Raw genomic sequence first — 16,958 nt, forward strand, 5'->3', positions numbered from 1 at the left:
CCTCCTCTGCTGGGTGTTCTCCTTTTTTTTGTTGTACTTGGAGACATCCGTCGTTTGGGTCATTCTCCAAATTGGTATCGGCTGTGCCGGAGGAGGAGAATTTTTCCGGTGATTTAGAGAGAGTTTGGACTGATGTATGTCGTAACCTTCAAGAGGCTAACAAAAAATCCAAGAGGTACTTTGACAGGAAACGTCAAGAGGTTTTGTTTACTGTTGGTGACATGGTTTGGTTGTCCTCTGGGAATCTGCGGTTGAGTATTCCTTCTAAGAAATTGGGCCCGAAGTTTGTGGGTCCGTTTAAGGTGCTTCAGGTAGTTAACCAATCTGCTGTTAGGTTGGAGGTTCCTACCTCCTGGAAGATTAATCCAGTGTTTCATGTTTCCTTATTGAAAAAAGCTGATGTTTCTGATAGGGACGCCACTGTCTCTGTTCCTCCGGTGGAGGAAGACGGTGAATATGAAATTTCTCGCATTCTTAATTCTAGATGGCATAGAGGGAGATTGCAGTATCTCGTCGCTTGGAAAGGTTTCGGTCCCGAGGATAACTCCTGGGTAAGGGCGGATGATGTTTCTGCTCCTAGACTTGTCGGAGCGTTTCACAGGAGGTTTCCTGATAAACCTGGGCCTGGAGGATCCGGAGGATCCTCATAGAAGAGGGGGTACTGTTAGAACCCTCCGATTAGTTTTTTCTATTTTGCTGGTCACATGACTTTTTGCCTATTTAATCCAGCTCCGCCCTCCTGGCCTTGCTGGACTTCAGTGTTACTTTTACTCTTAAGCTAGCCAGGTGCCTTGTACCTTACTCTATAGTTTGCTTGGTCTTTTGACCACTAGTACTTCTGTTTGTTTGTTTGTCTTTGCTCTGCTACAATTTCTGCTAGGAGGTGTCCAACTATATCCCAGTCCTTAGTTCTTGTAGGGACCCCTCCCTTACAACTATAGGTCTGTGTTCAGACTAGCCGAGGACTTAGGCGGGTCTGTTCACAAGGAACAGGTCCCCCACTGCATCGTAGGGAATCAGCTTAGTCCTATTGTAAGGACAGTTTTCCTATCTTTCCTTAGTGTTTGTAGCAGTTCATAACACTAATGCCGGCGGCAGCCGGGTGTCCATACTCGGTCCCCAGCTGCCACTATATTTCCCGGTATCGCCTCCGCCTTCCACAAGCACGGGTCACACAACATTACCCGTGCCCTCCCCAGTGCACTTATTGGGAAGGACTGCCTAACCACAAACTTGTGGACAGGTGAATGTGGCCTGATCTGTAATGCGGTTTGAGAAATAACATGCATATGCATGGCCGATCCACATTAAAAAAGCAGCCATAGAGTGGCCGGGAACCTTCCCCCACACTTTTCATAGCCAGGGCTGCTTTTTGGCAGGGTTGGACCGGCCCACCAGAGAACCAGAGACTCCTCCGGCGGGCCCTGGCTTCTCCTTCAGGAAAGTTCATAGTGCCGAGGTGGGGCCATGATGATGATAGAGGCCACCATCTGCTTAGTTTTCTGTTACTTGGAATGCAAGTGCAAGTGCAAGTATGCAGCCAGCCACCCACCCACCCACAGGCCACAACACTAAACTGCCTGGTTTCTGGGCAGCTTTTTTCACTGGAAATATGGCCTTTTAAGCTCGTGGAGGCGGAAGCTTTTCAAACCTCATGCCGGCGGTGTCCATACTCGGTCCCCAGCAACCACTATATTTCCCGGTATCCCCTCTGCCTTCCACAAGCACGGGTCCCACAACATTACCCGTGACATCCCCAGTGCACTTACTGGGAAGAACCACCTAACCACAAACACGTGGACAGGTGAATGTGGCCAGGGACGGTACGGATCCAGTCCACAGCTTTTTTTTTGCTGACAGTTGTATTTAGCTCGGTGAAAGGACTGGCATAGAGGGAAACCCTATCTACCCTGCATGTCATTTCTCACAGGAAGTCCTGTAATGCTGCTTTGACTTGAAATGTGGCCTTTTAGGCTAGTGGAGGCGGAAGCTTTTCACAACCACTTGCCTCGTGTCCATACTCAGTCCCCTGCCGTTACTATTTCTCCCGGTGTTGTCTCCGTCTTCTACAAGCGCGGGTCCCTGAACATTACTGCTGGTACTTTTCTGTGGGAATTTGCTTGCCTCCTACCAGCCTGTAACATTTCCAGCAAACTATAGTATGACGCCATGATATTAGCACTGCCCCCAGTACCAGGAGAGAAGCCATCCCCAATTTCCTTCTCAGGAATTTTATTTGGTAGACATTTTCTCACAAAGGAGCTGAAGATAGAGTGGCAGTAGGTGCAAGTTTCTCCAGCCTGTTAGATATTAGAGGGTGAATGGCAGCACATTGGATCAGTGGTTAGCACTGATGATTTGCAGCGCTGGGATCCTGAGTTCAAATCCCAGCAAGGACATCTGCAAGGACTTTGTATGTTCTCCCCTTTTTTGTGTGTTTTTCCACCTCAGTAAAAAAGCAGCCATAGAGTGTCTGGGAACCTTTCAACACATTTTTCTTAGCCAGGACTGCTTCTTGGCAGGGTTGGACGGTCCCACCAGAGAATCCTCTGGTGTGCCTTGGCTTCTACCTCAGGAGAGTTCATGATAGCGCTAACTTTGCAGCTCCTGTGGGGCTCTTGAGCGGGGGAGAAAGGTTAGCCCTTAGAATCAAATCCTCTGGTGGGCACAATGCTTTTCAATCTGAAACAGCATCTCAGTGGGAGTTGTATTTCACCACAGCCATATTCTTTAGCTTGGTAAAATGACTGGCATAGAGGGAAACCGAATCTACCCCGTCATTTCTCCGTCACCAGGTTCCGCCCATTGTCTCACACAACCATGCCTGGCTGTATGTTCAGCCTAGAGAGCCACAGATCAGGCTGCTGTGCTACAGCTTTCAACAACTCTGCAGCGCTGGGCGGTTTTTCAATTAAGCATAAAGCATGTTATCTTCAGCACAGCCTGTTGCCGCTTGGCCCAGGCAGTGCTGCAGTGCTGTCAGCTTGTGACTGATGTGGTCATTTCAGAGCTGGAGGAGGAGGTGCATGAGCAAAATTGTTGTTAAATTGGTGACACTGTTTTTTATACTAAAGAAAGATCCTATTGTTTTTTTTTTTACGTTTTTTTTAAGACTAATGCATTCACCGGGAAATGTCATTTTAACATTTTACAACCTTATCTGGCAATGTGGTGTGTGACACATCATCCAACACATCCTGTTTTATTTATGATGGAGGGACTTTGAAAGTCATAAAGCCTATTTTTATAGGGACATCAGACGGCCCTTACTATTATTAAAAGGCCAGCAGTCGGCCCTAGCTATTGTTAGAGAGCCGTCAGCTGGCTATGCTTTGTTGTTCCCATTATTAACAAGTGAGTCTCCTATACTGTTATTGCGTGTCCAGTGACTGCAAGGGCTGCCAAAAATTTGCAACCCAATACTCCTTTGAAGAGACATAGAGGAGGGTCTCAGTAAAATAAATGTTCCCATTATAAAGGAGTGGGTCTCCTATGGTGGTAATGCCCATGCTGTGACTGCAAGGGCTGCCAAAATTTGGGAAAAACCCTAATCAGAATTTAAAGACACATAGAGCAGGGCCACAGTAAAAAGGTACGACATGTTCCCATTAGAAAGGAGAGAGTCTGCTATACAGTTATAGGGTATGCAGTGAGTCCAACAGCTGACAATTTTAGGAAAAACCCCACTAAGAATTTAAAGACACACAGAGCAGGGCCACAGTAACAAGGTACAACATGTTCCCATTAGAATGGAGAGAGCCTGCTATACAGTTATAGGGTATGCAGTGAGTCCAACGGCTGACAACTTTAGGAAAAACCCCACTAAGAATTTAAAGACACACAGAGTAGGGCCACAGTATCAAGGTACGACATGTTCCCATTAGAAAGGAAAGAGTCTGCTATTCAGTTATAGGGTATGCAGTGAGTCCAACGGCAGACCAATTTTAGGATAAATCCCACTAAGAATTTAAAGACACACAGAGCAGGGCCACAGTAACAAGGTACAACATGTTCCCATTAGAAAGGAGAGAGTCTGCTATACAGTTATAGGGTATGCAGTGAGTCCAAAGGCTGACCAATTTTAGTAAAAACACCACTAAGAATTTAAAGACACATGGAGCAGGGCCACAGTAACAAGGTACGACATGTTACCATTAGAAAGTAGAGGGTCTGCTATACAGTTATAGGGTATGCAGTGAGTCCAACGGCTGACAACTTTAGGAAAAACCCCACTAAGAATTTAAAGACCCACAGAGTAGGGCCACAGTATCAAGGTACGACATGTTCCCATTAGAAAGGAGAGAGTCTGCTATACAGTTATAGGGTATGCAGTGAGTCCAACGGCTGACCAATTTTAGGAAAAACCCCACTAAGAATTTAAAGACACACAGAGCAGGGCCACAGTAATAACAAATTACCATTAGAAAGGAGAGAGTCTCCCATAGTGTTGGCCTATGCAGTGAATGCAAGGACTGCCAAAAATTTGGAGGCACTTCAATGCCGCTTGGAAGAGACGTGGAGGAGGGCCTCATAAAAAAATGTTCCCATTAGAAAGGAGCGGGCCTCCTATATTTTCAATGCCCATACACTAAGTGTATGGGCTGACAAACATTTACCCCTGGGGGGTATACATGAACATACTGTATAATTAATTTTTTTACGGGCATCATAAACACCCTTTATAAAAATTAGGTGCGTGTTGCATCACGGACCATGGTCACCCTGGTGATATGGTGGTGGAGGATGAGGAGAAGGAGGAAGACGAAAGCAAATAGCCCAAATCAGGAAGCGTATACCCATGTGTGGGTGTGAAAAGGTGCATGGCAATACACCTCCCAAGAAAAGACACTGGATTGGAGTTTATGTTACGCTGCTATCATTCGGTGGTGTTGAGAAGTCTGACCCAATCCAGCCCTTGTTCATTTTTATAAGAGTCAGCCTGTCAGCATTTTCAGTTGACAGGCGGATGCGCTTATCAGTTTAAATTCCACCAGTGGCACTAAAAACCCGCTCTGATAAAACGCTGACGGCAGGGCAGGCCAGGACCTCCAAGTCATAGAGAGCCAGTTCATTCCACGTATCCAGCTTGGATACCCAATAATTAAAAGGCACAGCGGAATCACGGAGGACGTTGGTACAGTCGGCAAGGTACTCCCTCAGCATCTTCCCACTCCTTGTGAGAGTTCCCCGTGCCTCAGGGCCTGTCCGATGGGAGGGTCTGAGAAAACTCTCCCAAAACTTTGACAGTGTTCCCCTGCTTCTGCTGGATTGACGTTGTGTCTCTCTCGCCTGTACTCCTTGGTTGTCCAACGAAGTGTGCCCTCTGCCACCAGGGTTTTCAGATAGGAATTTTTTTAATAGTTCCGCAACAAGGGCCTTCTGGTACTGTCCCATTTTTGAAGACCTGTCCGCCTCAGGAATAAGAGATATAATGTTCTCCTTGTAGCGTGGGTCTAGAAGTGTCACCAACCAGTAATGACTGTCACCCAAAATTTTTGAGAACGCAAGGGTCATGGGAAAAGCAGCATAAAATAAACTTGGCCATGCATACCAGACTACTAACAGGTAAGAATTTCGTGTCCTCACCAAGAGGATGACTGACCATGCTCTCCTCCTCCTCCTCTCTGTCCTCTGGCCATCCACGCTGAACAGACGTTATGACAGCTGTGCAGGTATTACTGTCTATAGTGCATGAAACTAGCTCCTGTCCTTCCTCCTTCTGCTCCTCTTCCTCCTTGTCACCCAATCCACTTTGGGATGAGATGAGGCTTGGCTGTGTATAATCACCCTGTATGGTTCCTTGCTCCATCTCATCCTGCTCTGCCTGCAATGCATCCTCTTTGATTGTGAGCAGAGAGCGTTTCAGAAGACAGAGAAGCGTGATGGTGATGCGAATTATGGCGTCATCGCCTCTCACCATCTTGGTGGAGTCCTCAAAGTTTTGGAGGATGGTACATATGTCTGACATCCATGTCCACTCCTGAGGTCTTATGTGTGGAGTATGAACTGAATACCGATGGCCTTTTTGATGCTGGTACTCAACAACTGCCCTCTTCTGCTCACAAATCCTTCCCAACATCGGCAGTGTAGAGTTCCAATGCATGGAGACATCACACACCAGTCTGTGAGCCGGAAGCTGCAAACGCTGCTGAAACACTGCAAGGGCAGTGGAAGCTGCAGCTGACTTTCTAAAATGGGCACACAGGCGGCATACTTTAACAAGCAGATCCGGCAGCTCCGGGTTGAGTTTGAGAAACCGCTGAACCACGAGGTTAAGCACATGGGCCAGGCATGGTACGTGTGTGAGCTTGCCTCGCCTCAGAGCCGCCACTAGGTTCCGGCCATTGTCACACACGACCATGCCTGGCTGTAGGTTCAGCGGTGTGAGCCACAGATCTGCCTGCTCTTTCAGAGCTGTCCACAACTCTTCAGCATTGTGTGGTTTTTCACCTTAGCATATTAGCTTCTGCACAGCCTGTTGCCGCTTGGCCAAGGAAGTGCTGCAGTGCTTCAAGCTTGTGACTGATGTGGTCATATCGGAGATGGAGGCTGAAGAGGAGGAGGAGGCTGAGGAGGATGAGGTGCAGGAGCTGTAAACCGTGGGGGGCAACCTTGATTGACCTAGGGCCCGCAATCCTTGGCGTCGAGAGGACGTTTTCCATCCCAAGGTCTGACTGGGTCCTGGCTTCCACTATGTTAACCCAGTTTGCCGTCAGCGAGATGTACCGTCCCTGCCCACAAGCACTTGTCCACGTGTCCGTGGTTAGGTGGACTTTACCGGTAACTGCGTTTTTTAGAGCACGGATAATGTTTTGGGACACGTGCTTGTGTAATGCGGGGACGGCACACCGGGAGAAATAGTGGCGGCTGGGGACCGAGTACTGAGGGACGGCTGCTGCCATCAGGTTGCGGAATGCTTCCTTCTCCAAGAGCCTTAAAGGCCACATTTCAAGCGCAAGCTGTAGTGAAATGTGAGAATTTAATAGTGTGGCCTGTGGGGCGTTGGCTGCATATTTGCGCTTGCGTTCCAAGGACTGGGGAATGGACAACTGAACGCTGCGCTGGGACAAGGACATGGATGTGCTTCCTGATGCTGCTACTTTAGAGTGTACAACGACAGGTGCAGGGCAGGAGACATCTTCGCATGCACCATGGACAGGGGATTGGCTTGCATGCACAACAGTGAAAGAAACAATGGTGCCACCCGCAGAAACTGTTCCTGGACCCTGGGGTTCGGCCCACAAAGTCGGGTGCTTTGCTGCCATGTGCCTGATCATGCTGGTGGTGGTCAGGCTGGTCGTTTTGCCACCCCTGCTGATGCTGGCCTGGCAGGTGGTGCAAATGGCCTTTTTTGGGTTATCGGCAGAGTCTTTAAAAAACAACCAGACTCGGGAAGACCTAACAGTTGTACTGGAAAATTCCTTCGTGTTGGTGTTACAGGGAATGGTTGCCTGCCTTCTGTCTGCGGCCACCACACTGCTTCTTCCTGCCTGTTGGGGTGCTATGCCTCTCCTCGCTCTGCATGTCCTCCTGCCAGGTTGGATCAGTTACTATATCATCCACCACCTAGTCTTCCACTTCCGCACCCTGGTCCTCCTCCTGAATTTCTGGCAATTGTGTCTTATCATCGTGCACCTCTTGTGACACTTTCCCACCGCTGCCTTCATGTGACCGTGACTGCTCAAATATTTGGGCATCGCTACACGAGATCTCCTATTGCCCCGCTTCAAGTGGACTCGGCGACAGGCCCGAATCTATAAATGGAAAAGTGAACAACTCTTCAGAGTGTCCAAGTGTGGGATCAGTTGTCTCTGGGTACTCGGCATGGTGGGAAAAAGGAGGATCAGGGTGAAGAATATGCGGTCCAGACTTGCGGCTATTGAGACTTGACTGTGTGGAAGACAGGGTGGTGGTGGTGGTGGCTAAGTGACTGGAAGCGTTATCCACTATCCAACCAACAACCTCTTGACACTGCTCTGTGTTTAATAGTGGTGTGCTGCGGTCCCCTAGAAATTGGGACAGGAAGGTCAGGCAAGAAGATGTGGGTGTTTGTTGTTGCACAATTTCGGCTTACTCACGGCCTTGTCCTCGGCCTCTGCATGTACCATTACCATCACGTCCAGTTCCCCGTCCGTTGCCACGTGCATTGCCCATTTTAAATGGAGGACAGTATCTTCCACGCTCACTACAAATGACTGAGTTTGGAGCGAATTTATATGTAATCCGTGTGACGGAGAAAACACAGTTTTAAATAGATGGATTTTTAGCGCTGTAGTATGGAAAGGACCTGGCTGTATTCTGCAGTGCCAACAAGCAAATGGCACAGAAAAAACGTGTTCTTTGGATTGCTTTTAAGCAAATAATGAGGATTAAGATGAAATAAAAATTATTCCTGGCCCCTGAGACCTGGGCCTTTTTCCAGAAATATCTAACAGCAGCAGCCGACAGAACTGGAATGGAGCCTCTTGTGCTATGTGCACTGCAGTCTGCTATGTACAGTGGTTACGGAAAGTATTCAGACCCCTTTAAATTTTTTCACTCTTTGTTTCATTGCAGCCATTTGGTAAATTCTAAAAAGTTCATTTTTTTTCTCATTAAAGTACACTCTGCACCCCATCTTGACTGAAAAAAACAGAACTGTAGACATTTTTGCACATTTATTAAAAAAGAAAAATTGAAATATCACATGGTCATAAGTATTCAGACCTTTTGCTCAGACACTCATATTTAAGTCACATGCTGTCCATTTCCTTGTGATCCTCCTTGAGATGGTTCTACTCCTTCATTGGAGTCCAGCTGTGTTTAATTAGACTGATAGGACTTGATTTGGAAAGGCACACACCTGTCTATATAAGACCTCACAGCTCACAGTGCATGTCAGACCAAATGAGAATCATGAGCTCAAAGGAACTGCCCAAGGAGCTCAGAGACAGAATTAATGCAAGGCACATATCTGGCCAAGGTCACAAAAGAATTTCTGCAGTACTCAAGGTTCCTAAGAGCACAGTGGCCTCCGTAATCCTTAAATGGAAGAAGTTTGGGACCACCAAATGTCTTCATAGACCTGGCCGTCTAGCCAAACTGAGCAATCGTGGGAGAAGAGCCTTGGTGAAAGAGGTAAAGAAGAACCCCAAGATCACTGTGGCTGAGCTCCAGAGTTGCAGTGGGGGGATGGGAGAAAGTTCCACAAAGTCAACTATCACTGCAGCCCTCCACTAGTCATGCCTTTATGCCAGAGTAGCCGATGGGAGTCTCTCCTCATTGCAAGACATATGAAAGCCCGCATAGAGTTTGCTCAAAAGCACATGAAGGACTCCTAGACTATGAGAAATAAGATTCTCTGGTCTGATGAGATGAAGTCAGAACTTTTTGGTAATAATTCTAAGTGGTATCTGTGGAAAAAAACAGGCACTGCTCATCACCTGCTCAATACAATCCCAACAGTGAAACATGGTGGTGGCAGCATCATGCTATGGGGGTGCTTTTCAGCTGCAGGGACAGGACGACTGGTTGCAATTGAAGGAAACATGAATGCGGCCAAGTACAGAGATATACTGGATGAAAACCTCTCCCAGAGTGCTCAGGACCTCAGACTTGGCCGAAGGTTCACCTTCCAACAAGACAATGACCCTAAGCACACAGCTAAAATAACAAAGGAGTGGCTTGAGAAAAACTCTGTGACCATTCTTGACTGGCCCAGTCAGAGCCCTGACCTTAACCCAATTGAGCATCTCTGGAGAGACCTGAAAATGGCTGTCCATCAACGTTCACCATCCAACCTGATGGAACTGGAGAGGATCTGCAAGGAAGAATGGCAGAGTATCCCCAAATCCAGGTGTGATAAACTTGTTGCATCATTCCCAAGAAGACTCATGGCTGTACTAAATCAAAAGGGTGCTTCTACTCAATACTGAGCCAAGGGTCTGAATTCTTATGACCATGTGATATTTCAGGGTTTTTTTTTAATAAATTTGCAAAAATTTGTACATTTCTGTTTTTTTTCAGTCACGATGGGATGCAGAGTGTACGTTAATGAGAAAAAAAATGAACTTTTTAGAATTTACCAAATGGCTGCAATGAAACAAAGAGTGAAAAATGTAAAGGGGTCTGAATACTTTCTGCACCCACTGTACACTGCCCGCCTGCCTATTTACACTGCCTGCCTGATATCTCTGCAGATGGATTAGTTAGTCCTCAAAAGGACTGTTTGTTAAGATTTATATATGTAATGTACGGTTTTTCTCCCTACACTACCTAATCCACAAGAAAATCTCTCCCTGAAACAGCTGCAGCTCTCCCTACACTGTTTGATCCGGAGTGACTGTGACGAGCATGGCGGCGCCAGATCTGATATACACCTGATGACGCTGTGCGACAAGCCAATCACTGTATTGCCCACAACCAACAAGGCTACGGCATTACAGTGCATGGCAGGCAATCCCTGCATGTTCATTGGCTGTCCAAAGAGCACCAAACATGCAGGGAGGGGACCCGAGTTCCCGCCCGAGCAACCTGGAAATACTCGCCGAGCGCCGAGCTTGTCGAGCACCATGATGCTCGGACGTGTACCGAGTAGTGGCAAGCACGTTCGCTCATCACTACTAAGAATATAATTATGGCACTCAGGTTTGTGATTAATTATCATTTTTGTCCCCATAGGGCACCATAATTTTTATATCCATTTGAACTGAACAATTGGACTCCCTTGGATGCATGGGCGATTGACCGCTTGATCCCATGCCCTACCAGCATTGTGATCGTGCTTGGTTGTTCACCCATCCAACATTGATAAATTGGAATCAATCTCAACAATCAGTTTGAAGTGGATTTTGGTATGAACTATCTCAATATTTGTACTTTTAAGTAATAAGTGTTTGTATTATATTTATTAATATCTATATTAAAAGTTATGTTTTAATAGTCTATTACTCTTGCTGCACCTACCATGGATGTGATTGGCCAGCGCACCACATGACCCGGCCTGTATAAATGCTGGCTCACTGGTGCCAACGCCAATCTTCTCTGCTTAGGGTAGGGACAGGATGGAGCTGTAGTGAGGGACAGTATTAGACTTTGTGTGTGCGCACTTTGCAAAAAAAGACTTTGTGGGTATACTCTGCATGTGTATCAGTGGGAGTACTGTGCCTTTATGCCTCTGTGTGTACTCTGCACCCTCGCCTGTGGGATTACAGTGCCTTTAAACCTCTGTGTGTACTCTGCACCCCTGTATGTGGGAGTACTGTGCTTTTAAGCCTTTGTGTGTACTCTGCACCATGCCAGTGGGAGTTCTGTACCAAAACTCCTCTGTGTGTATTCTGCATCCCTGCCTGTGGGAGTACTGTGCCAGAAACCCTCTGTGTACTCTGCACACAGTCTATATGAGTGGTGGGCTTAAAAAATAATTATACTCTGCTCTGTCTGTACGATTTGTGGCCGTTCCTAAAAATATAATTCTACTCTGCCGCTGTGTCTGTATGATTTGTGACCATGCCTAAAAAATAATTATACTCCGCCGCTGTGTCTGTCCAAGTAGTGTGCTTAAATAGTAATTATACTCAGCTGCTGTGTCTGTACGAGTTGTGGGCCCAAAAAATAGTTATATTCTGCACCTGTGTCTGTGGGAATACTGTGACAAAAAAACCTGTGAGTGTACTCTGCACGCAACTCTGTGGGAGTACTCTTAAAAAAGACTCTGTGGGAGTACTCTGAAAAATGCCTGTTTTTTTTTTAAATTTGGGGAGGCCCCAAAACGTTGTGAAATGAAATTAGAACAATCCAACTGCAGTGAAGTCTAACAATGGCTAGGGGCGGCTGGTATACTTCTCTATTCAGCCAAAGGTATGGGCAAGTCCTGTGAGATCCACGCCAGGTTCATTTTAATGAATGTGAGCTTGGCTGTGGACATGCACATGAGCATGTTTGTGATCACACCTCCTGCTGTGCTAAACACATGTTCCAACTGTACACTTGCCACAGGGCAGGCCAGCACTTCCAAGGCGTAAAAGGGCAAGCTCGGGCCATGTGTCCAATTTGGAGACTCAGAAGTTGAATAAGCCAGACCCATCACTCAGCACATGTAGACATGTGGACACATATACTTCCATGATGATGTTGTTAAAACTGTCATGGTCATGGATTTGATTCCTTGAGCTTATGTTTCATGGTCAGCTCATACTCCTACCAAACCCCCCTAACCGTCCACTGGCTGGACAGTTGTGTACCTGGCTGCTGTTGGTACAAGAACCCATCCTCCAAGTCTTGTGTGGACGACTGGCCTGAAAATGGTGTGAATGGTTTCTGTTCCTCCTGTGCAACCACCAAATCCATCATGGCCTTAATTGTTTTTTCTAGCAGGCATAGAAGTGGGATACTAACGCTGATGATGGCGTCATCAGCCCTGGCCATGCTTGTGGAGTACTCAAAGCAGCGCAACACGGAACACACGTCCCACATGGAGGCCCACCCATCGTGAAGTGGTGTTGATACACAGAGCAACTCACCCAGGTGTACTGCACATGAAGCTCCAGTATCACCTGCTCGAACAATCTTTCCAGCATGTACAAGGTTGAATTCCACCTTGTGGATACATTGCATATGAGGCAGTGAGTGGGAAGGCAGATGTGAAACTGCAGTGCAGACAGGCAAGCAGCAGGGTGAGAACACTAAAAGTGCGCATAGTCGACCCGCACTTTCAGCAGCAGCTCTGACATACCAGTATAATTTTTAAGGAAGCTCTGCGCCACCAAACTCAGCACATGCAGCAGGCAAAAGATGTGTGTCAAACTGGCTATGCTCAGAGCTGCTACGAGATTTCGGAAGTTATTGCACACCACCAGGCCGGGCTTGAGATTCAGCGGCACCAACCACTCATCTGTTCTTTGATCTCTATCCACAGCTCCTGGAATTTTTCCCATGAACAGGTGAGTTTGAGAACATCCTGCTGTTGTATCCCCCTGGCTGTGCTGAAGTTGGTGGTGCAGGTGTTACAATAACCTAATGAGAAGGCGATTAAGGAAGCGGAGAAGGAGGAAACATGGACAGAGAAACATCGAAAAAACATCCAGAAATCCTCTGTGTTGGTAGGACATGCACCAAAATTCTTTCTGTCTCAGGCCCAGCTGCCACAACATTTACACAGTGGGCAGTTAAAGAGATATAACATCCCTGCTTGTGCTTACTGGGTGAGGTATCGGTATTTATGTGTACCTTTACACTGATGTCATTGCACAGTGCCCACCTGATTTTGTCCGCAACATGTTTAATGCGCCCCCTGGGGCTGTGGGGTACTCAGTAGCCGGGCCGGTCCTTTCTGTTGGGGTAGTCACGGTGGCGGTGACCCCGTCCGTGGCCCCGGATGGTCAGTAAATGAAAAGAAAAGGGGAATAAAGTCAATTTGGGGATAATATTCATGACGCCACCCGTGGTATGCGGCTATATGGGGCCGCCGCTGCGGTGCAGATCCACTGGGGCTGATAGTGACGCAGCAGAGTTGGTTCAGCTCTCCACGGGCAGAGCTAAGCCCTAGGGCAGTAACTAGGTGAATTAGGATGTTGGTGTTGCTGGTGTAGTGCAAGGCAGGGTCGATGGCACAGCAATTATTTAAGGACACAGTGGGATGCAGTCTTCAGGTTTTACTCACAGTTGTTAAGTTCTTCAGGTTACAGTTACTGGTCTGTAACTGCCCACATGGTCTTGTGTCCTCCGGGCAAGTGATCCAGTAAACTCTCAGATATCTTGGAAGCACTTGAACAGAACCCCTTTTTGTGTACCTCTCCAGGTCATCTCGCTGCGCTGGCTCTCGCCCTCCTGCCCTGCGCCTCACCTACAGTGTCCCAATCCAGTGGCCGCGGGCCTTGTCGGGGCTACGTCTGGTCTGTCCCCTTGGTCCTATTTGGCCGCCTTTTCGGCGATTGTGTGTGGAATGTGGTTACAGCACCTGAAATACTGCGACCTCCGGTTTGCTAGCTGAGCCGTAAAGTACTCCCATCAAAGTAGCATGTGTGAACGGCACCAAGCGGCGTAACCCCGACGCGCGTTTCGGACACACGTCCTTCGTCAGGATACGCGCAGCGAAGGACGTGTGTCCGAAACGCGCATCGGGGTTACGCCCCTTGGTGCCGTTCACACATGCTGGACTAGTGTGCAGGTATATACTCTTAACTCCTTCATGATTTGAGTCAGTATTCTGTTTTTCTTGATTATCACATAGATATGTATGGGGCACATGAATGGTCATTGATATGGAGCACATAGGAATTTTCCTCTCCACAATGTTAAGTATATATACATGATTTTGCCATTCAGATGCTCCCTGGAGGTATTTATTTGGTGATCTAAGCCTATATCTGATTATCAGTCTTGTTTTTACCTACCCCTGGTATTTACCAGTATATCTTACAGTCCAGCACAAATTGCAATATAACAACATTGTATAACATTTTGTTTGGTCACTGTAATGCGGCTTTCCTTGTGCCTATAGTGTCACTTTAACCATAACTCTAATAAAGGTATTTATTTAATTACTTTGTTTGATTGGACCTATCATTCAGTGGTTCTCCTTTTTCATGTACCTTGATACTGAAACTAGACCACATTTGAGATTTTATTTTTTTGTGCTGATATTGTGCTCCATCCAGGAGTTCACATTAGAAAATCTCAATTTGTTTTGCTAATAGCGTGCTCCAGCCACACTATCTGAGCAAATAAATACTGATTGGTAATTTAGTGACAGGTGACTGACAGGTCTAGGCATAGGTTTATTAAGCAGCTGGTTAAAAGAGTGGAAGGGTACATCCAACATGAGTGGGAATAAGCGAGGTCATGGTGCAAGGGGAAATAGGCTTGGTGTTCAAGGTGTACATGGGGTAGGTGGTAATGTTAGTGAAAGCTCTACTGAACAAATACCGTCACGTCCTATACAAAGACAACTGACAACTTCTGTTACTGGACAGGCTACTTCACTCCCTTTCTTTGGCAACCACACAATGGTATGCCTTGTAGATGAGGGCCAGAAAGAGCATGTGCTGCAGTGGATAGCAAGCGCTGCATCAAGTGGCCTCTCCTCCTCTTCCTCCACCTCAACATCACACACAGTACAGTCCTTAGAGATGGAATCCCAATTACCCTTGTTTCCCCCCGCATCCCACCTCTCCAACTGGCCAACTGACCACAGATGGGTGAGTCTGCAGAGCTGTTCATACATTCTATGCCATGGGCATTAGCGGTCTGCTCCAAAGTCACAGACTCAAGAGGAAGAAAGCACCGATGCCCAAAATTTTTTTCCTGTTGGCTGGATGAAGTAGGGTCTGAGCAGTATCCAGACCCTCGTCACCAGATGTTAACCCCCGGAGGGGAAGTGATCCCGATGAGACCCAGATACCTGAGCGCACCCAGACTGCACTGTGCTGTCAGGGCAAGAAGAGGAGGAGGGTGACTCTCAGGGTGAGTGGGAGAACATAGAGGATGACGATGAGGTTGTTGATCGAACTTGGTGTGAACCCAGAGGCATGAAGCTGTGTAGCTCAGCAGAGGAGGTGGAGGAGAAGAAAGATGAGGAGGTTACGTTGCGTCCTCCTTCTCAGAGTGCACGGAGTGATGCAACCACGATATGCACTGCATCCTCAGCCACAACTGTGGCTGTGGCCAGCATCGGTCACGGGTCTTCAGTTTGCAGGGGAGGCAAAAGTTGCCTAGCCTGGACCTTTTTTGAGAAGGCAAAGGATGACCCAACTTTGCAAAAATGACTCAGTAGAGGCAAAGATTGAAATAATTTGACTACTACATGAATGAATCAGCACATGCGTGATCAACTTTCCTTAGTCTGGGAATGTCACTGCGATAAAATGTGGATTAAAGGGCCTCACCAACCTCCGTCCATTAACCACATCTCCTGCTTCTTCTTCCTCCTTCACTGTGGCAAGTGTTCTCAAACCGGTCTCCGTCCGCAGAACCTCCATCTGTTTACCCACTAGAGCCGGGGTGAGTGAGAGCCCATCAGCTATTACGGAAGTGGACATGTCTGCTGTTTTTGTTTCACTGAGCACACCACATGTTTATCAATCCATCAGAACATCTGCGCCTGCACCTCTCTCACAGTCCAGCAGTTTGTCGTGTTCACCCTACTCCACTCTCTCTCAGCACAGCAGCCAGCACTCTATTCCACAGTTCATAGAATCATAGTATCATAGAATGTTAGAGTTAGAAGGGACCTCCAGGGTCATCGTGTCCAACTCCCTGCTCAATGCAGGACTCATTAAACCATGTCAGACAGATGACTGTCCAGCGTCTATTTGAAGACTTCCATTGAAGGAAAACTCACCATCTCTCATAGCAGCCTGTTCCACTCATTGATCACCCTCACTGTCAAAAAGTTTTTCTAATATCCAATCTGTAGCTTCTCCCTTTCAGTTTCATCCCATTGCTTCTCATGTTTCCATGTGCAAATAAGAATAAAGCTTATCCCTGTACAGTGTGACAGCTCTTGAGATATTTGTAGACAGCAATTAAGTCTTCTCTTTTGCAAGCTAAATATTCCCAATTACTCTAACTGTTCCTCATAGGACATTGTTTGCAGGCCGGTCACCATCCTGGTAGCTCTTCTCTGAACTTGCTCCAGTTTTTCAATGTCTTTTTTTAAAATGTGGTGCCCAGAACTGGACACAGTATTCCAGATGAAGTCTGACCAAAGAGGAGTAGAGGGGGATAATTACTTCATGTGTTCTAGTCTGTATGCTTCTGTTAATGCAAACCAGAATTGTGTTTGCCTTTTTTGCTGCTGCATCACACTGTTGACTCATGTTCAGTCTGTGATCTATTAATATACCCAAGTCTTTTTCACACATGCTGTTGATTCACCCTATTTCTCCAATTCTGTACTTGCTTTTTTCATTTATCTTGCCCAGATGTAGGACTTTGCATCTCTCCCTGTTAAAAAAACATTCTATTAGTTGCTCCCCACC

Source organism: Phyllobates terribilis, unplaced genomic scaffold (assembly GCF_046119375.1).
Source record: "Phyllobates terribilis strain yellow unplaced genomic scaffold, ASM4611937v1 Scaffold_1__5_contigs__length_1240528914, whole genome shotgun sequence".
Classification (NCBI taxonomy): Eukaryota; Metazoa; Chordata; class Amphibia; order Anura; family Dendrobatidae; genus Phyllobates; species Phyllobates terribilis.